The following is an 11,795-nucleotide window of genomic DNA, read 5'->3' on the forward strand; positions in this document are numbered from 1 at the left end:
ACTTACTCTAGAAGAGGGGTATAATGGTCTTTTTTACTCAATCAATACTTAATACAAAATGTTCGGTAAACAAGAAATCCAGTCTGCACTTACTCCAGTCAGACCTCTTACCCGAATCAGCACTTAACCAAAAAATTTGATAAACGACCCCTAAGAGACCTAAAACACAAAGAGTTACATAAGTCTATCATGTCAAACTTTTAGTCACCAATCATCTTTAATATTCTGACCAAGGGGGTGTTTGTTTATGCACCATTAAGAGGCAAGCTATGAATCGGTAAGAGGATAGCATTGTTTGATAAAAGAAATCTTTTGACTTATGCCAAAAACCTCTAGACGATTTTTTATCCAAGACAAAGCCTCATCATTCAGCAACAACATTCTTCCACAATTGCCCTTCAAGTTTTTCAATCTCCTCTCACATCGGCTGCTTGGTGGTATTTCCTTTTCATCGCCAATCTTCTTTACTTTTATCTCAATTCCCTTGTTTTTTTCTATTTGATGCTTTGTCATCGTCATAACAATCATCACTTAAATGGTTGATGGTCTTCACCTTCAAATAAAAAAAACTTTTAGAAAGTTTTCCTTTCTTCTGAACACACAATTTTATCCATCCATCATGTTTTTGTTTGCACTTTCTACAAAAGAAAAACTAAAAAGTTAAAAGTTCTGCAATTTCATCTATTATTCAGTTATCATTGACCAGGAATATGAAATCTGTACATGCAAGGGCATATTTTGGAAATGAATATTTTAGTTGATTTTACCTAGAAATTGTTAGTGTCAACGAGGGCTCAAATTCAAGATCTGAATGAGGATAAAAGGAGTAACATGAGGAATGATCAAAAAACGCAGAATCGTCGTCATTTAAGGATACTTCACCATGGAAAATGAAAGGAAAGATGAAATCTTTGGCCCAATTGTATGAACAACAAGAATCCTCATCATCTAAGGAATCTTCACATGGATGAGTATTTGTGCTTGTAGTTTATATTTGCGATATGATTTAGAGTGAAACAAATTTGGTCCTCGTGGTTTGGTGGTTATAACACTTTTGGTTTCAATAATTTCAAAATTACAAAGTGGCCATTGTGGTATGCTAAACGAATGGATTTGATCCCTCCCTCTAATGATTGTTAAAAAAATCCGTTAAGTAAGGGGCACTACATTTTCCTCTAATTTTGTTTAATAAAGGTAAAGTAAATATAATTTAATCATATAAATATATCCGTATGATATATTATATTAATTATAAAATATAATATAATATATATTTTTATATACATATGAAACCGCCAACACAACGATGAAGAAGGCAACCATCGCCTTTGTCCTCCATCTCCAGCTTCCTCTTCGATGATCAATCTTTACCATCCTCGAAGCTTTCCTCATCGATCTCCACCATCCTGTCACTATCATCTTTGCATCACCTCTGCTCCTCTATCTCCAGGCTTCCCCTCCGTACTCTGATGAAGACACAAAACCTGTGAACCATCTCCGGGGAAAGGTGAGGGAAGTGATTAGACATACACAAAGAGATTGAAAACCCACATGAACCACCAAAACCTTCTATGGCAACCTACACAACCCTTCCCCTTTGGTAAACAATTTTTGGCCACCCTTTCTTCTCCAAGCATTTCCGACCATTGACAAATGAAGCATAGATGAAAACCCGAAGGAATCTCGATCTTCATATATTACCATATTTGCAAGGATTTCGATATTAAGCTTCGTTGGCCTAGACCCCTCACTCCCCGATCAATCCATATTCACATATCATCATCTTTGGTCCAAGGTTTCATTTTGAGGTCAAAATTTTGATTTTTGAGCTCCAATGGTACGGTGCAGGTACAATTACAAAGAGAGATCGAGGTGATGTGTTTGAGTTTAAGGATTTTATTTTGAGTTTCATATTTCATTTTGGATATGAACTTGGAGTTCATCATGGGTTTAAGGTTAAGGATTCTGTTTTCTTGTACAAAATCTAGGTTTGAGTATTAGAAACAACTCCCTTTGCAGAGCGAGGAATTGATCCTCAATCAAAATATGGGTTTTAGTTTTACAAATGATAGAAGCAATCGATAATTGGGTTTGAGTTTTAATAATTTCATTTTAGGTTTTGATTTTGTGGATGAGTTTTTTGGGTTTTGTTTTTGTATCAATTTTGTATCACAATTAGCTCTGAGTTATATGAACTTGTATAATTTTTTAGGGTTTATTTTTGTATCAGTTTTGCAATGTATATACTTTGTCTTTTTTGGGATTTGGAATGGTGGGGACGAGGGAAGATGGTGGTGGTCCAAATATAGATGACAGCCGTAGGAGATTATAGGATTTTAAAAAATTAACATATTTATTGATAATATCTATTTGTAGATAATTGAAAAATACGAACTTTAGTAGTTTTTTTAATATATTAATTTTCTAAAGTCATTATTTTAATGAAATGAGGCTTGTACAAATAAATTTAAAAAATAAAATGAAAATGAGAAAAGACAAATAAAAAAAGCAATTTGTTGCTTCTTAATCCCTAAAAATAGTTTTAAGATTTTGGTTTGCTATCTTCTTAGAGGTTGACATGTGTAAAGTAAAAAAGCAACTTGTGATTTTGAAACAATGGCTTGCCTTTTTACTTAGATTTTGATACATGAGACTTGTTATACTCTTGCAGTCTACTAGATTTCAACAGGTTGTATAAAAACAACAGGTTGTTGTTTGCTTTTTTTGCTTGCGATTTGCTTTCTTTCACTTTTTGGGTGGTTAGAAAAATCTGACACCACAAATATAAGTAGGCTTTCGATGTCAGATTTGCTAGTCAATGGACATTTTTGGAAAAAAAAATTGGTGTCTGTTTTGTAGAAGTGCTTGGTCAATATGGCCATTTGAGTTAAATACGCGTTTTAAGAGCATTTCCAATGGACGTTCTTATAAGAATCACTTTTTGTACTTCTTGTTAAATCATTTCCAATCCACCAATTTAAGAATCTACATAAAACTCCACAATGGTAGTTATTATAAGGACCTTGTTTTAGTTGTTGCATGTATAATACAAGTTAAATAAATATATACATATAAATTATTATATTGGATATAAAAGTCAAGAAAATATATAAAAAAACTAGCAAATTGTCAATTCACACCAACTTCAAGGTAAGAACCAAAGTTTTTGTACAAGAACTCAAAGAGGGTTGGGTTCTTACAAGAACTCTCTACAAACGTTGGTTCTGTAAAAAGCTACACTTTTTACTTATAAGAACCTCACATTGGAGATACTCTAACAGAGGAAAAAAGACGTGTCATTATCTAAGTGGTGACTTTAGGAAGTTCTCCTAAAATGGATAAAAAGATAAATATGCCCTTGAATTGATGGATAAAAACATAATAATGTTAAGAAAAGGGACTCAACTTGAACTAAAATGCAAACCACAAGCGATGGTCAGTGTAATTATTTTCAATTAAGGACAAGATCCAAATTGGTAGCAAACCACAAGGACAAAGAGTGTATTTTATTCAAAAAAAATTATTTGAAACATTTTAAAATTGAAGGGACCAACTAAATATTTCAATAAAAGTTGACAAAAAGAACTGGATTTCTCCATACAATCACATTTTCCTCCTCTCGATTGAATTGAATTGAATTGAATTGCACATAATAAAATACAGGACTAAAAGCCTCTATTCATTGCCTTTGGCCAGTCATCATTTATCGTTGTTGGTCTCATGGGTGGACCTATAGGATGGGAAACAGGGTCTCGTGCACCCGCTCAATCTAAATTTATAAGGAAATCCTTTTTTGGTATGAAAAATGTACCTGCTAAAAATTGAGGATGTTCGAGGATCATTGAAAAATAAAAAGAGCAAAGGTGCACCAAACTTAAAAAATGAAGCGACCAAATTAAAATTGATCCCTGTTTTGTTTTTACTTGGACACCGAGGGTAGAGGTGTTCGCGGTCCAGTTTGGGCGTTTTAACCCCCCAAATCACAAACCAAACCACAGTTGTGGTTTAAAAAATTTACAAACCGAGATGTTTACAGGCAAGTAACCAAACCGGTCAAATCGGACCATAAGAAGGTGGTCTGGTGTAACCGATTTAGGCTGTTTGAACCTCTTATATGGGCTTTAGACTAGAAAACATGACATCTATATCTAAAATAAAATTTCTATCTGTTGGGTTTTAATGCAATTTGTGACCTTAAAATACAGCGGAAAATTAAATGTCTTTGGTCACAATTAAGAAAACTTTTGTAGAAATGAATCCCGAAGTTGGATCCAATGATGCATTTTAATTAAATCTCATATCATAGGGTGTTTAGAATTGTACCTTTTAAGATATGGCGAGGTATCTGATGGGACACTAAGAAACAAACAACGGTTTCCTCTATAATTGATCTCCCACCAGGTGCTAGCCCAAAAGAACCATAATACTAATATGTGTATCGCAGAAAAGAAAATGGTTTCTTTTCTATGTTTAACTGATAACCAAATCTAAATGAATGAATCATCATCAATTGAATTGGCCTAACACCCTATTTATATGAACATGTATCATAGTTAGCCCATTACTCAAATAAGGTTATAATTATCTAAAACATTAATAGTGATGCTTATTTATAGATATCATAATTACGTTTTAACACATATTTTATAATTACTTTTCAAGAATAATTACTTAACTCCAAACATGATTTTCGGGTTACTTTCAAATGGAAACAAACGTATTTTTTGCGTGCGATCCTATAAGTTTACATATTCCTCACAGAATCTTTGTGCGACACGTGTAATGGGTATATATTAGGGATTTTCACAAAAATGACCAGAATATACTTGATATTTTAACAAAATAACCATTTTTTTCAAGATTTACCAAAACAACCATAAGGATCGCCCCGGGGGGATGGTTTGACCATGGGGGCGATCAATGCTTTTATTGACCAAAAAGTACAAAGAGTGCAAAAAAAATTATTTAAAATTAAATTATGGGACCCACATGTATCTGCTTTAGGAGACCAAACACTATTCACCTTGTATACCGGGATCTCCCCCCATCTCACCGGATCTTTCCCCGGAGGCGATCTAGTCTTTTTTTTTTTGTTGAATCCTATTTTATCTTTTAGTGCAACAAATTTTATTATAAATACCATAGACCTTTCATTATTTTTTCACACCTTATCTTTTATTTTTATTATCATATATTCTACTCTCATAACCCTTAAACACAATAAATCATCACAATCCTTAATCCTTAACCCATTAAACACAATCTACAATCACAATCCTTCACCCTTGAACACAAATATGAAATCACGTCAAAGTGATGATGTTTTGGTGTATTTTCGAAGTGGCGGTTCATTCCAAGAGATAAATGGTATCTTAGAATACCTTCCGTTAAGCTCCCCCGTACATGTATTGTGTTTGCCTTCACCAATAATGCATTCTGGTTTGGTTAAACGTGTTACGGAAAAGTTAAGTTTACGTAGTCCTTTCATTTTATTTTATAAAACGAATTCCTTACAAATATTATATCAGTTAAGCGATGACAACGATGTGCTAATGTTCTATAACGCTGTTCATCAAAGTTTACCGGAAATGTTGAAACTCTTTGTGGTTGACGATGGTAGTTATGGTGGAAATCTATCAAGTGCCGTAATCTATCAAAGTTTACCCGGAGGTCCAAACACTTTTTATCCTGGTGGTGGTAGCGGTGGAAATCCAAGGACTCTCTTTCTCGGTGGTAGTGATGCAAACTCATATGGTCCAAACATTTTTTACCCCGGTGGTGGTAGTGGTGGAAATCCAACACTTTCTTCCCCAGTGGTGGCATTGGTGGAAATCCAAACACTTTCTTCCCCGATGGTGTTGGTGGAAATTCATATTTTGAACCAAAAAATCTTGTTGACAGTTATTTGGTTCAAGATTTAAACTTGTCTCCAAGACAGTCTCCTAACTAGTACTTGATCCAATCTCCGTACCAGTCTCCAAAACAAGTCAAAAACTTTATGGAAGATAGATATGGCTGAAGATGTTTTTGTTGCAGTAGAAATTTTGAATATACCCGAAGACAATAACTCCGATGCTGAAGAAATCCGGCCCGTAAGGAATAGTTTTTGGGGTATGCCCAACACATTTCCAGACCCTGTTATCAAAACTAGACAGGAAAACATTTCCTACCAGGCTACATCTCATGCAAAAGTTCTCCAAACCTTTGACTGGAAGGAAGCACTGAAGCTCGCATTGGGATTAAAATGCGTTTATGAAAAGTTTCAGATCAAGGTTAAGAAATCAACCAAACATCGGTATGAGGCGGTGTGTCACTCTGCTTCGGATTGTGATTAGTATTTAATGGTTGTTTCTATTGATGGTACCAGTATGTTTCAGATATGGAAATTGCATGATGAACACACATGTTCAAGATCCCAAGTCCACCCAAACCACCATAATGCGAATAAAAAAGGTTTTGGGTCATACATTGGCAGGGAGTTTAAAGGATTGTAGGAGAATGTACCATGAAAAAGAAATCATGAAAGATGTGAACCAACGATTTAATATTAGCATCTCCTACAGCCAAATATGGCAAGCAAAGATGTATGTCTTGCAACTGTTGAGGGGGACCCCTGAATCGTCGTTCAACCTACTCCTGATTTATTGTCACAATCTGAAGATAACAAATATGGGGATTGTGGCAAAGATCGTTGTTGATGGACTTGGACGATTCGACATGTTGTTTGTCGCACTCAGTTGTTTGGTAATAATTTTTGTTATATTCTTGAATTATTGTCATAATTTTATGTTTTGAAGTTTATATTTGTAACCTCGTTCATCTGCAGATTCACTCGTTTCTAGGACACCTGAGACCGCTCCTTATAATAGGCGGTTCCCATATTAGCGCTTGACATGGATGGAAACAATGAAATCGTACCCATTGCAATGGGAGTGGGAAAGACATAAAGTGTTCCATAGTGCTAGGTGGTTGTTCCATAGTGCTAGGTGGTTGTTCCACGGTGGTCGATGGCAGCACACGGTGGTTGGTGGGACTAAAACACGGTGGTCGGTGGCGACAGAAGGTGGTGGATGGCGGCGATAGATGGTGGTAGTTCGTGGCAAACGGTGTTTGATGGCGAAGATGTACGGTGGTAGGTGGCAACAGACAATGGTGGATGTCGGCAAACGGTGGTGGATGTCTTCAGACGATGGTGGATGTCATCAGACGGTGGTGGATGACGGTGGACGGTGATCGGTGGTCATCGGGGACCGGTGGACGATGATGGGTGATCGATGGATAATCGTGATCGGAATGCTCGATGCTCGGTATGCTCGATGCTCGGTTTTTCTAGAGGTGGATGTCGGTGGGGATGGTGATAATGGTCCCCCCGACTGCTTATGTATATAACCGTTATGTAATAAGACAAAATAAATCGTCAAATTGTCGTCAAATCATAGGACACTAAATGACGAAATAGCAGTCAAACTATGTGGTTTTAAAAATCAAATATAATATCTGATTTTTGTCCCCCAAATCAGATACAAATAATTTTTTTCTTGTCCACAATTATTATAGAATATTAACATTCAGTGTTTATAAAAATATATTTCTTATAAGAAAATATAAGAACATTCATTGGTTAATTTATGCATTTCAAAAAAGTGGTAAAAATTATAAATTTTCACGTAGTTTCATATTGTTTTAAGGGTTGTCACGGTAGATTGTGTTTACAGGTTACAGTTGTGAGAGTAGAAGTGTCTTATTTTATAGAGTAAAACGATGACATTTGGTCCTAAAACAGTTAAAAAAACCCAGTCTAAATCGTCCCCTATCCCTTAATTGTCAAATCCATTTATATACTATAAGACAAAATAGCGGTCAAACTACGAAAATCAGATATAACATCTGATTTTTGTCCCCCAAATCAGATACAAATAAATTTTTTTTTCGTATCAACAATTATTATAGACTATTAACATTCAGTGTTTATAAAAAATATATTTCTTATAAGAAAATATAAGAACATTCGTTGGTTAATTTATGCGTTTAAAAAAATGGTAAAGTTATAAATCTTCATGTAGTTTCATATTGTTTTAAGGGTTGTCATGGTAGATTGTGTTTACGGGTTACAGGTTGTGAGAATAGAAGTGTTTTATTTTTTAGAGTAAAACCATAACGTTTGTTCCTAAAATAGTTTAAAAAAACCAGTCTAAATCTTCCCCTATTTATTAAAAACACTCTTAATTGTTAAATCGATTTGTACACTAAAAGACAAATTAAAGGTCAAAATTTGAAGGTTGGATCACCCCTGGGGGAAGTTCTGGTGAGGTAGGGAGTGATCCTGGTTATCGAGGCAAATATTGTTTGGTCTCCTAAATTAAAATTTAAATAATCTTTTTGTACTTTTTGGTCAAGAAAATGGTAGGATCGCCCCCATGGTCAAACCATGCCCCTCGGGAGCAATCCATGTGGTCATTTTGGTAAAACCGTAAAAAAATGACTATTTTGTTAATACATTAAATATATTCTAGTCATTTTCGTGATTTTCTCTATATAATAGCTTACACTGTCAATATAGCACTACTATAAAATAATATATCGAATTTTAAAAAAAATCGTCTAGCCCCAAGATTAAAAAAAGACAATGAGCAAATGAAAAAAAAAGTTAAACAAACTAACCAACAATAGTTGGAAATTTGGACAAACATTGAGCAAGGCTAAGGATGATTTGGAATTTTGAATTTTGACGGATTTCAGAATTTTACCAATTTAGATAACATGATTATTGAGAAATGAAAACTAAAAACGTATTTTTATTGACAAACTTTTTTAACTGGACCATAAAAGTAAAGACTATGATACGAAAAATAAATCTATACACCTAATAAATAAGTAACTTGGCTGCCACGTGTCGTCTTATTGTGCGACGGTTATAAGGATTTCCCGCCTAAACATGTATGTAGACACAATTTACATTACTAGTTCAAATGAGCCTATTTAATTGACATTTGTCCCTGTAAACATAACTGATTTTCGTATGAAAAGGGAATTTTTTTCAAAGACTTAGGGGCTGTTTGGCAGTTGCTGAATGGTTTGGTGTTCTGAATAAAATAATGTTGTTTGGTAACTGTTATCTGAATGACAGTAAATTACTATTTTAACCCTCATGAATTTATAAACAACCCCAAGAGATACACCTATCATTAATCATAAACAATAAAAACCAAAACCCTAACTAATTCACTTGAAATAAGAAATCAGTTTATGCACCCCAAAAGTCATTAATCATAAAYAATAAAAACCAAAACCCTAACCAAATCAGTTTATGCACCCCAAAAGTCATTAATCATAAACAATAAAAACCAAAATCAGTTTATGCAGAGAGCAGAGATGAAGGCGACGATGAGCGATGGTGAAGACGAAGATACAGAGAGCAGAGATGAAGGCGACGATGAGCGATGGTGAAGGCAACGATGGTGGAAGGCGACGATGAGCGATGGTGAAGGCGACGATGAGCGATGGCGAAGCTCAACAGGTGACCGGCGATGGAGACCGGCGAAGCTCAACAGGTGACCGACATAAACGACCGGCGATGGCTGTGAGAAGGCGACGAGGGCTCATGAAGTGACACAAAATGGCTGGAAGAGAAGGGGTGTGGAAGGGTAAAGATGGAAGAAATGCAAATTGAATGGTTGAGTGAGGCTCCAGACACAAAATGGTTAAGAGGTAAATGTAACCATTAAGAGGGTTATTTTTTTTTGCCAAACAGCCTTTACCTCTTAATCGGTAAGAGGTTTCCTCTTAATGTCACCATTAAGAGGCAACCAAACAGCCCCTTAAATAAGCAAAAGTCTGGATTTCCATTCCTCAGACTTATAAGTCTGATGTCTACAGACTTTTCCAGACTTTTTCAGCAAAAACCTAATCACCAGGAGACCCCATGTTTAGAAGAAAACCGTTATACTGAAGCAACAACAGGAGATGGAAAACTTGGCACATTTTATACTACCACAAATGGAAATGCCAAGAGATTAATTACAACATTGACTGTATCTCTAATTCCATTTTTCCCAGTTAAAGTCGAGAGTTGTTTCCCAGCCTAACAACACAACTCTGAATTCTTGTGCTTCAGAGTTAAAGTTCATAGTTTCTTTGTAGGCCTGAGGATAAGTCTGAACTCCTTTTCCTCAGTTAAAATTCAGAGTTGTCTGCTATACTTGTAAGACATACCAGTATAAAAATATGAGGACAAATCTAAACTCCTTTTCCTCAGTTAAAATCCAGAGTTGTCTTCCAGACTTGTAAGACATACAAGTATGAAAGTCTAGGAAAATCAGAGTTATAAGTCTGAATTTAACTCTGAAGTGGCCTCCAGACTTACAACATAACTCTGAGAAAATTCAGAGTTGTAAGTCTGAATTTAACTCTGAAGTGGTCATCAAAACCGAGTTTAAAATTTCATATTCTGATTATTAAAGCATTTTTCACAAAGCTCGACCTCAGCCAGGGCCTCTGCCCTTTGGACCCCGCCACCGGGGGCGCTGCCCCCCGAACCCCTATCGTTTAGGGGCGAATCAAAATAAACTCAAACAAGTGTGCACATTCCTTACTTCTTTGATATTTATCATGATTACATTAGTCAACAAATTAATCCCATTACACTTAAATGACATTAGTGATACAAATCACCAACATGAAGTCATCATATATTGGTTATTTCTCAGACTTACAACATAACTCTGAATTGTTCTATTTCAGACTTAGAACCATAGTTTATCCCCATATTTAAAATACAACTCTGAACTCCTTTTCAGAATTACGTTTCTGAGTTATAAGAAGTCAGAATTCTTGTGACTCAGAGTTATGCTCATAGATACTTTCTAGCTTTAGAAGACAACTCTGAATTCCTCTTATTCAGAGTTAAGTCCAGAGTTATTTTCTAGCCTAACAATAGAACTCTGAATTCTTGTGTTTCAGAGTTAATGTTCAGAGTTTTTTCTTAGACCTGGGGAAAAATCTCAACTCATTTTTCTCATTTAAAATACCCCGTGTAATACACGGGTTCGAACCTACTATAACTAATATATGTATATTTTTGGTGGTCGGTTCGATCCAAACCATTCAAAAGAATGTTCAAAGCGTAGATCAGATTGGACTGAACGGTTTGGTTTACTTTTCAGACCGGACCGGATTCAAACTGCTAAAAATGGTCCGATTTGACTTGGTTCGACCGGTTTGAATAGTCCAACGATTTTTTGGATCACTCCTAACCGAGAGATTATTTTATGAAATGTGCACTAACTAAACAAAAACGCAAAAGATAGAGGACCAAACTGTAAGTTTTGATTTTCTTTTAGGGGGTGTTTGGGAAAGCGTTTCAAACGGACTTATTGACTTATACCGGTGCCAAACCGGTAATAAGTCATTTTGGAGTGTTTGGATAAAAAAAAAAAAGTGCTTATACCGGTACCAAACCGGTAATAAGTCGTTTTTGATAAGTTAAACCCTCTTGACTTATTTGACAGATTACCCTTTTAACCCTGGTTTCTCATCGCATCCATCTCATCATCGTTGCCGGCAAGACTTTCCACAGACGACGTTCTTGCTGGTTTCGTTCGCATCGTTGCCGGCTATCGCATCCGATCTTGCTGGTTAAGAACCTTTAATCGCCGGCGACCTGGTGATGCTTTAATCGCCGGCGACCTGGTGATGCTTTAATCGCCGGCGACCTGGTTTAGGGTTTAGAGCCGACGACGAGAAGGAGGCGACGAGGCGAGGCCGGCGACCTGGTGATGCTTTAATCGCCGGCGACC

This window comes from Cynara cardunculus, assembly GCF_001531365.2.
Source record: "Cynara cardunculus var. scolymus isolate 2C chromosome LG 10, CcrdV1, whole genome shotgun sequence".
Taxonomy (NCBI): Eukaryota; Viridiplantae; Streptophyta; class Magnoliopsida; order Asterales; family Asteraceae; genus Cynara; species Cynara cardunculus.